We start from the raw sequence: 10,561 nt of genomic DNA, 5'->3' as shown, positions 1-10,561 counted from the left end.
TCTTATAGTGAGGTGTGGATGTGAGGGCGTGAGGTGGGAGTGTGTCAGCCAAAGGAAGGGCAGCGCATTCGAAGACAGCCGAGGTGATCCCACACCAGCTGAACATGTCCTCGGCCTTTTGTCTTGTGGCGGCGGGCGAGTGAGGTTCCTTGTGTGTGTGCGCGTGGCGTCGCGGTTAGTGAAGTGATGCTGTGCGTTAGTTTATCCTATTGAGTGCGTCTTCCTCGCGTTGGATTTGGTAAGTTGAGGTTGTTATTTAAGCCTCATTATCACAGCAATAAAGTACAAAGCATTAACCTGAACCACGTGACTCCTATACTGATCTCCGTTAATAATGAAATACTAGCTTTGATAAGCACACCACACTAACTCTCTCCTTCTCCTCTTTACAGGTGAGTACCCGTATCACAGGTCACACCGTGGGACTGTCACCGCTGGAGCAACCCTTCGGAATAAAGTAAAGTACGTTAATTACGGTTTGCTAGGCGTTAGGTGTTAGGCATAGGGTGATAGGCGGCGCGGCTAACCATTCTCTTCCAGGTACATGTTAATTATCTAGTCTTCCCCAGTAATGCCTTGGTTAGCGCACCGTGGCGGCGATCCAGGAGCATCGTGCTGGTGGTGGTGGTGGTGGTGGCGTGGCTGGCTGGCTGGCTGTCTGTGGCGGGCGTGCACGTGCTATCATATGGTATGTGAATGATTGAGTTTAGTAGGGTTAGTGAAATGATGGCCCTTGACATTGATTCCTAATGCTTGTGGCTCTATTTAACTGTTTTCGGTGAGCAGTGACTGTGCGGCAGCAGGGGTGAGGAAGGGAGACGTGAGGGGCGGCCAGGTGGTGGTGGACAGTGACCGGCGCCACAGTGACAAGCCTACACGAACATAGTGACAATAGCCATGATAACAACGAAAAGAACAGCGTGTGTGTAGCCTCGGTAAACACGGACACAAGATGGGTTAGGATGTGTGTGTGTGTGGCTGGGGGTGAGTGGGTACCTACTGCTGGTGACGGCAGCAGCCAAGACCAGCCGCAGTCTTCACCAGCAGCAAACGTAAGTAATATATTGGTGTAAGTCATCATTTCACGGTGCTGTCATGTCATAACCTAACGTTGGTAACCTCCATAACAACATATCAGTGAACTAACACCTGCAGGTACTTCAAAACCCCAATAATTCAAGCCTTCAATATGTAAACAAACCAGCCCTCTGACCCGTCACCTCATTCTCAAGCCATTATCTGCCTCATCTCTCACTCAGCACAGGCCAGACAGGTCACAAAGTGAAGCTACAGATGTACTCTTTCATGTTCGTCGTTGAAATATATCAGCAATTGTCTAATTTGTGTGTTATGGAAGCTCAGTGAAGGGAAGGGGACTGGGATGTGACGTCACGAGCCGCCATGTTGTGACGTCATCAGCGGCTCCCGCCCAAATGTCCCGCCGGTCCCAGACTGTCGACCTCCCCTATTATTTATATTTGTCTCTGTTCATTTATTTCGAGTCACAAGCACCTTTTGACGGTTTCCAATGATAGTGGGTTGTGTTTTGCGTGTGTTCCATGCCTGAGTTGAGTGAAGTGCGGTGATTTAGAGTGTGTTTGGGAGTCAGATGAGAGGGCGAAAATACGCTAAAAATTTTCCCCCCCGCTGTGAGTGATTTTTTATTTGAGGTTGTAGCGAAGCGTTTGTGTTTTCAAGAAAGGTTTATGATGGAAAAAGTGTGAAAGGCTCCTGATAAGTTAAATATGTGGACTGTAAGAGAGGTTTGTAGCCGTGTTAAAATGTTAAACAACGTCGTTTTTTAAATGTTTATTTTTCTAATTGAGCGTGTTGGCGGGTTTTGATATTTTGAAATGATGGTTATAATTTTTGAAAAGCGTTATCAATCCTGTTGAAGGAAATTGGTGGACTTTGGAATTGTTTTTAAGCATGTCGAAGTGTTAACACTTTATTTATTGTGTTTTTTGAAATATTTTCATTATTCCTCATTCCGGTAATGTTTTTATATTTTAGGAGTTAGTTTTGATTGGTAACAAGTCAGAATTTATATATTAGCGGTGTCCAGCTGCCTTTTTGGGAATCCTCATTTTCAAAATGGTTTGCGTAACGTATATAAGTGACATCATCAAGGGGGGCGGCCCCCAGCTGGACTCAGACCCACATCCCGTTCCTGGCCGGAGGATGTGGGGTGTTTGATTGTGTGTGTGTGTGTGTGTGTGTGTGTGTGTGTGTGTGTGTGTGTGTGTGTGTGTGTGTGTGTGTGTGTGTGTGTGTGTGTGTGTGTGTGTGTGTGCGTGTGCGTGCGTCTTCCGTTATAAAGGGGAGCCCACTCACCAGACCCAACCAATACTCGCTCCCAGCCGAAGGGTGGGTTTGTGGTAGGTGGGTGGTTGTGGTTGTGTGTGTGTGTGTGTGTGTGTGTGTGTGTGTGTGTGTGTGTGTGTGTGTGTGTGTGTGTGTGTGTGTGTGTGTGTGCGTGTGTGTCCGTTATCAAGGGGGAGCCCACCCACCTGACCCAACCAAACACTCGCTCCCAGCCGAAGGGTGGGTTTGTGGTAGGGTGGGTGGTGTGTGTGTGTGTGTGTGTGTGTGTGTGTGTGTGTGTGCGTGTGTGCGTGTGTGTGTGTGTGCGCGTGTGTGTGTGTGTGTGTGTGTGTGTGTGAGTGTGTGCGCGCGTGCGTTTGTGTGTGTGTGTGTGTGTGTGTGTGTGTGTGTGTGTGTGTGTGTGTGTGTGTGTGTGTGTCTTCGTTATCAAGGGGAGCCCACCACCTGACCCAACCAACACTCGCTCCCAACCGAAGGATGGGTTTGTGGTAGGGGGGGTGGTTGTGGTGTGTGTGTGTGTGTGTGTGTGTGTGTGTGTGTGTGTGTGTGTGTGTGTGTGTGTGTGTGTGTGTGTGTGTGTGTGTGTGTGTGTGTGTAATAATAATAGTAATAAAGGGTTTATTGAGACAAGCAGCTCTGTAGCTGAAAATAAACATTTTACAGGAGAAATATCCTAATATTACATGCTTAAAATTCATCACAAATTTAGTCAGTGTCCACGAGTTAATTATTTTGATTATTGTGGGCACTGCACTATTTTTGTATGTGTGTATCCGGGCCGGGCACGTATGGGGAGCGGCTTCTGGTGGCGGACACTGTGGCTGGGAGGGGAGCTGCCGGAGGAGTAGGCTCCTGTGGCGCCAGTGGAGAAGCTTTGTGGCAAGCTGGTGGAGGAGGTGTTGGTAGCGAGTGTGAAGGGTGGTGAGGTGTAGGGTGTGGAGGGCCTCCTGGTAGGTAGTGTAGTCGTGTGTGTGTGTGTGTTTTCCTAAGATTAAGCTTTGTGTATTGTTTGGGTGGTAGCTTTAAGATAACTTTGTTATTTTCTTTAGTTTGCTTGTTTGTTTGTTTTATTTTGTGAGTTACTGTGATAATAATATTGTGTGTGTGTGTGTGTGTGTGTGTGTCTGTCTTGTCTGTGTGGGCGTTGGGGACAGATAGAGAGGATGTTAGAAGAAAACGATCACGCGAAATTTTGGCAAGCGATTAACTGGGCCAGGGAACTAATGGTTTTGTTTTACATTAATTCTCTTTCACTCGTTAACATTTGGTTTTAGGTCAGTGTTGGATGCCTGAGAAGAGAGTTTATATTGTCTAATATTTTTCGAAAGAAATATAAAGTGGAAATGGCTGGATGTTTTGGCAGCGTTATAAGTGGAAATGTTTATATACATTTTATATACTTAATTTAGACAGTTTTTTAAAACTAGTTAAGCAGGAGATGTTTTGATGGTTTGGATACTAATTAAAGTATCTATCAAGTCATAAAAAAGTAAGCTCCCTCCCTACCGCCCAGTTCGTCGATATTTTGCCTAATATCTAGTGATTTCTACGTGTTTTCCTGTGTTTCTTGGCTCAGGTGTGTAGATATTAGTAGCAGAAGGAAGAAGGAAAGAGAGATAAAGGAGGGTGAAGAGGAAGGAATGAGAAAGGGAGGAATAAGTGGAGGAGCAGGCAAGCCACAATAGGTACTCTCCCTCCACTTCCTCAATATTTTGCCTAATATCTCGTGTTTTCTAAGTGTTTTGATGTGTTTCTAGGCTCAGGCGTGTAGATGGGAGCAGGAGAAGAAAGAACAAAGGAAGAGGACGAAGAAGAAAGGAAAAATGGAAGTGGAAGAAGAGGAGGAGCCAAGCCACAATATTTAGGTAAGTCCCCTTTTTAATGTTACTGTTCTTTATAACGCATTTTTGTGTTTTTGGGTTATATCTAAAAGTATTTTGAGTGTGTTTGGTAGTGTTGCAGGGTGTTTTGGGTGTATTTTGTGTGTTTTCAGTGTGTGTTAGATGTTTTTAAGTATATTTTACTTATCTTGAGTGTGGTGTAGAGGGTGTTTGAATATATGGGTGTGTTCTGAGTGCGGTTAGGGGAATTTTGAGTTGTTGTATGGTGTATTGAGTGTGTTTTAGTTTAGTTTTAAGGGTTTTAAGTGGTCTGTGCATGATATCTATCTTTGATAAGGTTGATATCAATGTAATCTGTCAATACATCCATCAAACCTCCCTTAAAAACCCGTGTGATTCTGATTTGTAAAGCGCAGAGGGCACATATTTTTGAGGGTTGGTTTTTGCGAGTGATTGAAATAGTAGTGTTGAAACAAGTGTCTTTTAGAAATACAACTTAGGCGACCACTGTTTTTCAAAGTCCACAGTTAGGAGGAAGTTTGTTCTTAAGAGTGTTTCTGTTTCTGCTTTTGATTTGCTAGATATCATGTTAATCTGTCAATAGATCATCAAACATCCCTGCAAAACTGGAGGGGTTTGGGTGTGTTTTTTTTTTTTTTTGGGGTGTTTGGGGTGAAAGGGTGTTTTTTGGGGTTTGGGTGTGTTTTTGTGGTGTTTGAGTGTTTTGGGGTTTTGGGGATATTTGGGTGTGTGTTTGGGGTATTTAGGTATGTTTTTTGGGGGGTTTTGAGTGTGTTTTGGGTGTGTTTAAGATGTGTTTGGGTGATGTTTGGATGTGTGTCTCATCTGCATGTTGAAACACTAGCAGGTGGTGTAACTTCATTTATTTATTTATTTTTTTTTTTTTCTTTCTTTCTTTTCAACAACCTCGGCCTTTTTCCCAACCTAACCTAATGTAGCACCCGATAACCACTCCCTCTCTCTCCCTGGCAGGTCCAAACACTCTGCACCAAACTATATCATATATATATATATATATATATATATATATATATATATATATATATATATATTTTTTTTTTTTTTTTTTTTATGTATATTTATTTTTTCCTCTTTTTTTCAATAATTCCCAGCCCATCCCAGCCTAACCTAGTGCAACAACCCCAGTACTATTCCCTCCCTTTCTTTTGCAGTTCCATTCATGTTTTTTTAATGTTTTTCCTAATATTTTTTCCTGTTTTCTCTTACATTTTCAACAATTTAAGGGCATGCTGTGATCCAGATTTGAAAAATTTATTTAAAACAAAGTTATAAAATTTATGACTTGAAATTTTGAGGATATTGTAAGCTATAGGTTGTCTTTGAAGTATTTACCTTGTTGTATTGATATGATAATCCAAATATCTTACTTATGGGTTTTTAGGGTTCAGATTTTCCTGTATAATCACTCCCAGATCTTTTTCCTCTTTAGTCTTCATTATTTTTTCCTCTCCCATCAAATAGTTCCTTACCGGTCTTCTCTTACTCTTTCCAAGTTCCATTACATGGTATTTGTTGACATTAAACTCCAATTTCCACTCCACTCATAAATCTTGTTTCTATCTTTCTGTAACAGCAAACAGTCCTCCCTGGTTTTGATAACTCTTAGCAGCTCTACATCATCACCAAACATATTAATAGAACTGATTACTGTAATGTGAATGTCGTTTACATAAATCTGAAACATAATGGGGGCTAACACTGACCCTTGTGGCACTCTGCTGGTTACTTAACCCCAAGATGAGTATGTATCTCTGATCACAGTTCTCATTTCCCTATCCTTCAAATAATCTCTTGTCCATTGGAGCACGGTTCCTCACAGTCCTCCTACGTTCTCTACTTCCCAAAATAGTCTTCCATGCGGGACTTTATCAAAAACCTTTTTTATATCCAGGTATACTGTGTCCATCATCCGTCTCTGCTTTCCAGTCCTTCTGTAACCCAGGAGTAGTAAGCGTAATAAGTTTGATAAACATGGCTTTATGTGTGTGTGTGTGTGTGTGTGTGTGTGTGTGTGTGTGTGTGTGTGTGTGTGTGTGATTTACCTAGGTGTAGTTTTCCAGGCTTTACGCTGGTGTGGCCCTGTCTCCATATCTACACTTATCCAATTTTTCTTTAAGCTCTGCACACTCGTTGCTAACACCACTTCTTCACCCAAACTGTTCCACGTCTCACACATCTTTGCGGGAAACTATATCTTTTTAACATCTCCCAGACATCTTCCCTTCCTCAGCTTTTTACTATGCGATCTTGTTGTTTGAATGTCATATTCTTCTCTCAGTCTAACCTAACCTTGTAATTTTATTTATTGATTTATTTATTTTTAACTGACCTAATCTAACCTAACCAAACATTTGCAGGTCCGCAGAAAACGACACGCTGATTTATTTGAAGTCAAGGATGGAGATTAAAACGGCCTTTAAAAACACCACACCCGTTTTGTCCACCGCCATCACCACCTTCTCCCAGATCAAGGAAGTGTATTACGGACTCACACAAAAGGAAGAGGTGCGAGTGAGTGTGTTTGGATGCATTTGGGTGTGTTTTGTGTCTGTTTGGGTGTGTTTTGAGTGTGTTTGGTGTGTTTTGGGGTTCTTGGGAGCATTTGGGATGTGTTTTGAGGTGTTTTGGATGTGTTTTGAGTGTGTTTAGATGTGTTTTGGTATGTTTGGATATATTCAGGTGTGTTTGAGTGTGTTTGGGAGTGTGTTTCATGTGTTTTGGTATGTTTGGGTATATTGAGGTGTCTTTGGGTGTGTTTGAGTCTGTTTGGGTGTGTTTTGAGTGTGTTTGAGTGTGTTTGAGTATGTGTAGGACTAGAAATCATGGCAGGAAGATTAGAAAACAAGGCTGCAGGTTAGATATAAGAAAATATTTCTTTAGTCATAGGGTGGTAGACTTCTGGAATGCATTGCCAGAGAGGGTTGTAAATAGCACTAGTTTGACAATGTTTAAAAACAGATTAGATAAGCACTTAAATTTATTAGATTTATAGTTATGTATAGTGCTGCATGATAGTTTTTATAAGAAATTTACTATAGTTAAACAAGACATGGGGATCACAGATTGTAGAGGAATTCGCTGCAGGACTTAGCCCTGTTAATGGGCCAAATATTTAGAATTAGTATATAATGTATTGTGTACTTGTAAGTGTATCTTTAAGTACTGATGACGAGGTCGCTGTGCGACTGATACAGGATAAAGTAGATGGGCCCTGGTGGCCCTAATATTTATGTTATGTTATGTTAATTTATGTTAAGTTAATAGAACTATCAGATTACCCTTAAAAACCTGTGTAACTGAAACAATAGTCTTTTGAAAATATAGGTTATATGGCCACCGAGGTGAGACTACCCTTAAAACCCGAGTGACTGAAATTAGAATCTTTTTAAAATATAGGGTATGTTGCCACAATTTTCAAAGCCCACAGATATGACAAGCCTTTTTCGTAAGAGTTTTTGTGCTGTTGATAGAGAAGATATCATACTAATCTGTCAATAGGGCCATTAAACTACCCTTCAAAACCTGTGAGACTGAAATTAGAATCTTTTTAAAATATAGGGTATGTTGCCACAATTTTCAAAGCCCACAGATAGGACAAGCCTTTTTCGTAAGAGTTTTTGTGCTGTTGATAGAGAAGATATCATACTAATCTGTCAATAGGACCATTAAACTACCCTTCAAAACCTGTGAGACTGAAATTAGTGTCTTTTTGAAATATATGTTTTATTACTAGTCATTGGCAGATGAGAGCACCATAAGGTAGTGGTCCCACCATTTTGTTTATTCCTACTTTCAGTATACTAGTATTAGGCACATAATAGCACCATATTGTAGAGGGCAACATGACAGTATACTAGAGTTTATTCACTGATGGTGGGTTCCTGAGTCACACAGGTGTGTAGGTGAGGGAGTACAAAATGGGAAACATTTCCAAAGTTCAGTTATTAACAGAATACCTATAGCTATATGTTATGTGGTGCATGCATAACACTCACAGCTGTGACCTGCAAAGCTTCACTATTATTTGTGTGTGTTCACACTGTTGTTAGTGGTTTACACTTAAATCCCTCCTTCATCACCCTCCATCTCGGTCTCTGGCTGTGTGGAACCATTCTTTCATAATGACTTCGACAGAGGCTGCTGCTGTTTTATGCCTATAGTCTGGATGCTTGCACACACACTTTCTTAGAAAAAAAAAAAAAAAAAAAAAATATTAGTCAATTTCTATTTACCTCTTCATTAAATATGGTCACAGTTTCCAAAAACTTGAACATTTGGTTGCATGACCAACACTTTACTATTGCACTACCATCTATACAAGACTTATATTGTAAAGACATTATATAGATATCACTGATATGTTACATGAAACAAACAGCACTCAAACATTTTACTTGAGTGGGAAAGGAGTGCTAGAACAAGCAAGGAGAGAATGTATGGACAGAGGGAGGTGGAGGCTCTTCTGCCATAGCCACCCCGTTATGGGACACTCCTGCAGAGAGTGAGGCATAAGAGAATAGAATAGAGAAATAGATTCAAACAAATTGAACTACTATACTTACTGATAATGGTATCCTGCAACTTCAAGATGGTAAAAACTGTGTTTCTCTCCTTTGCCACAGCAGTTGTATTGCACAGCCAAGGAGTTTGTCACAGCATACCTAAGAATGCACTTTATTGTGTCTTGCAGGTTAGCACCCCTATCACACAAAAATGTGCAATCTGAAATGGAAAAGAAAAATCTGATACCAAATCTAACACACACAATCATTCACAAATAATCACCACTCCAATGCTTACCATAAACTAATTTGAAGTAATATCCCACTCAATTCAAAACTCAAGAAAACTGCTTGTTCAGCTTTATATTCACCCTCGCGTTGGATTTGGTAAATTGAGGTTGTTATTTAAGCCTCTTTATCACTGCAATAAAGTACTAAGCATTAACCTGAACCACGTGACTCCTATACTGATCTCCGTTAATAATGAAATACTAGCTTTGATAAGCACACCACACTAACTCCCTCCTTCTCCTCTTTACAGGTGAGTACCCGTATCACAGGTCACACCGTGGGACTGACACCGCTGCAGCAACCCTTCGGAATAAAGTCAAGTACAAATTACGGTTTGCTAGGCGTTAGGTGTTAGGCATAGGGCGATAGGCGGCGCGGCTAACCATTCTCTTCCAGGTACATGTTAATTATCTAGTCTTCTTCAGTAATGCCCTGGTTACTTTTGGCTAAAATAAGCGTCTTGTGTGTGTGTGTGTGTGTGTGTGTGTGTGTGTGTGTGTGTATATGTATTTACCTAGTTGTAGTTTTACAGGGCCTGGGATTTATGTTCGTGTGGCCCCGTCTCCATATCTTCACTTATCCAATCTTACTTTAAAAGTATGCACACTCGTTGCAGACACTACTTCTTCATTTAAACTGTTCCACGTCTCAATACATCTTTGCGGGAAACTATATTTTTTAACATCTCTCAGACGTGTGTGTGTGTGTGTGTGTGTGTGTGTGTGTGTGTGTGTGTGTGTGTGTGTGTGTGTGTGTGAGAGTGTGTGTAAGTAAGATTACTATTTTTTTTTTTTACAGGTCTAATTAATACTTATTTCTTACAGGTCAAACTAATATCTCTCCTTTTCTCTGGCAGGACAAACTAATCTTTTTAAGTTCTTTAAACATATAGTGTTATTCATGCGTTTTTCCTGTTTTTTTGTTTTAGTGCGAAAAAAAAAAAATGCTTTTTCCCTCTTTCTTTGGTTTCTCTCTATATATATGCTTTGTTTTCATCAATTTTATTGTTCTGAGGCATAAAAATGTAAAATGACTTGAATATAAAAAAATTTTCAATCGATAATTTTTTTTTTTTTTTTTTTTTCATAAAACACCTGAAAAACATAAATAAGACATTATAAGAAATATAATGTTTTGCCTGCTTTTCTGAGTTTTGGTGCATAAAATGCTGGAAAACACCAAAATAACCTGTTTTTGACATAGTATATCAGTTCCTTAAACAAATATTGTTTAATCATGCGTTTTGCCTGCATTTCTGTGTTTTGGTGAAAAAAAAAGCTGAAAACTACTAAACTAACAAGTTTTTCATACTTTTCTTTGGTTGTCTCTATATTGGCTTTTCATGAATTTTATCATTTTGAAGCATAAAAATGTAAAATGACTTGAATATACAAAACTTTTAATTGAGGTAGCCTTTTTTTTTTTTTTTTTTTTTTTTTTTTTTTTTCTTTCATAAAACACCTTAAAAACACATAAATAAGACGTTTTAACAAATATAGTGTTTTTGCCTGCTTTTCTGTGTTTTGGTGCAAAAAACAGCTGAAAACTCCTGAAATAACA

The 10,561-nt window shown here is 40.1% G+C and overlaps 1 long non-coding RNA gene across 4 annotated transcripts in view; it reads left to right on the top strand.

Moving 5' to 3' along the window:
• Positions 1 to 3,166: 3,166 nt before the first annotated feature.
• The window catches only part of LOC123514205, a 9,874-nt gene continuing 2,479 nt past the window's right edge, over positions 3,167 to 10,561 (top strand). For 2 of the 4 annotated variants that reach the window (XR_006677532.1, XR_006677531.1), the window contains exons 1-3: positions 3,167 to 3,275; positions 4,083 to 4,190; positions 6,566 to 6,713. This is a non-coding gene — a long non-coding RNA (uncharacterized LOC123514205). Of the gene's footprint in view, positions 3,276 to 4,082; positions 4,191 to 6,565; positions 6,714 to 9,251; positions 9,558 to 10,561 lie in introns of those variants that run through there. The other 2 variants (XR_006677533.1, XR_006677530.1) reach the window with 2 other exon arrangements.

The sequence above is a fragment of the Portunus trituberculatus genome, chromosome 37 (genome assembly GCF_017591435.1).
Source record: "Portunus trituberculatus isolate SZX2019 chromosome 37, ASM1759143v1, whole genome shotgun sequence".
NCBI lineage: Eukaryota > Metazoa > Arthropoda > Malacostraca > Decapoda > Portunidae > Portunus > Portunus trituberculatus.
This window is presented reverse-complemented; position numbering and strand designations above follow the sequence as displayed.